Below are 2,227 nucleotides of genomic sequence, written 5' to 3'. Positions count from 1 at the left end.
TTGTGCGTTCATACCTGAAAAGATAGTACATGATGCTCATCCAAATCATCTCATTTGGAGAGTTCAATCAAGATCTCATAAAAATCGTTGTCGTTCATGTGTATTTCCTTTTCATGGAAATGACTTTTCATTTAGTTGTCGTACTTGTGATTTTGATCTACATCCAGAGTGTGCTTTGTTATTACCTAAAACTATTAGGCACAAGTATGACAAACACCCCTTGAAGTTGAGTTATTTCCCAATTGAGAATCACAAAAGTAAATATTTTTGTGAAATTTGCGAGCAAGAATTCGATCCAGAACGTTGGTTTTATCATTGTGATAAGTGTGCGCAATCTATACATTGTGCTTGTGCTCCAATCATACTTAAGTCTGAAACTGCTCCGATTTCAGACTCTCATCAAAGAATTTATATGTTCGTGAACATAAAGTTTGGTGGCATTCATCGCACTAAAGTTCATGAACACCCTCTCTCATTTGTTCAAGGAATTGAGAGCGATGGTCGTTGTGATCGATGTAAATGGCCATTAAAGTATGAAATGATCTTGAAGTGTTCAAAATGTAAGTTTGCAATTGATTATGATTGTTATAGGAGTTTCAATTAAGAGTTTGTGAATCTGTTGGAATTGTATTTGTAAGTATTTTATACTCTTGTCTCTTTTTTATATATGTGCAAAAGAATATAACAAAAAAAAAGAATTTAATGGTGTAATCATTTTATTTATTCATCCCTAGTAATTGATTGATTGTTATATTTAAGTTCTATTCCAATATGGATACAAAGTAAATGTGAAAATTGACCTTTCCATGAATGATGTAATATATTGATTTGTTTAAAAACAGATAACAACATCTAATGATTTTTAGTCATTAATTATGATGAGATAATTAAATACTACTTTATATATCTTGAAAAACTAAGCAACGACCATCTCAATTAAACATATGGCCCCCAAGCTTACTAAAAAAATGGTTTTAGGACATTGTTTGCAATGAGTTTACGATGATCTAGATTCCCAAATTTAACGGCTTGTGGATGTTGAAAAGAATATCATTTGGATCCGAGTTACAGCCTCATGACGCTTACTGCAAAAAATGGTTACAAAATGTTTATGATGACCTAGATTCCTAAATTTACCAGCTTATAAAATTGTTTGCTAAATTGTTATGAAATTGTTTACAACTTTGTGATCATTTTTKTAGTATACTTTGAAAAGTTGTAATTCTTGATCTGTAATTCGAATCAACACGATAAATGGATTTATTTATTTTATAATTTGTTATCCTTTTCTCTTAGTAAATTTGAAGGGTCATAACTTTTAATTTATAACTTGGATCAAAATGATGTTTTTACATTATTTTAATTTTTAAAATTTGTAAACTGGTAAAATTTAAAAATCTTAATCATTAAAACCAATTCATAAAATAGTCGTAAAATAAATGAGAGTAAAAAGTCAGTATGATTGAAGTTTTTGGAAAGAAAAAAAAAAGATAATGCAAATAATAAATTTAAAAGAAATACAATCCTGAAATATATTCGAGAAAGTGACATAACAGGGCTCATAATTTCATATTATGGTGCTACCAATTAAATACATTTTGCTTAAAGAAGTTGATATATATATATATATATATATATATATTATTTTAAAGAATTTGATAAAAACTCTTAAAAACCATTTTTTATACATTAAGTACTGTTTATTGATGCATATTACTTAAAATTTATGACTACAAGTAATTGTGCAGAAGTACAACTTATTAAAGCTCTATGTTTGAATTCGTTTAACTAACTGCTGATAAACATAATCAAATAGATGATAAAAATCTCATTTTAAAATATAAAAAAACTAAAATATAATTAGGATAATTATTGAGTTCAAACAAAATAATTAATTATCATATTTATAAAAAATTTTATTATGATACCAAATATAAATTACTTCGTTATCTATACTATATTATAAAGCATTTGACAAAAAGTCTTAAAAACTATTTTTCATGCACGAAGTACTGTTTATTGATGCATATTACTTAAAATTCAAGATTACAAGTAATTATATGTAAGTACAACTTATTAAAGCTCCGTATTTGAATTTGTGTAACTAATTGCAGATAAATATAATCAAATATTTGATAAACATCTCATTTTAAATATATAAAAAATCTAAAATAATCATTGAGTTATAAATTAATACTTAATTTATCATCTTTATACAAAAATTATA

This window comes from Cynara cardunculus, unplaced genomic scaffold (genome assembly GCF_001531365.2).
Source record: "Cynara cardunculus var. scolymus isolate 2C unplaced genomic scaffold, CcrdV1 Un_Scaffold_7164, whole genome shotgun sequence".
Classification (NCBI taxonomy): Eukaryota; Viridiplantae; Streptophyta; class Magnoliopsida; order Asterales; family Asteraceae; genus Cynara; species Cynara cardunculus.
The sequence above is the reverse complement of the archived record's forward strand: the minus strand, read 5'-3'. Positions refer to the sequence as shown.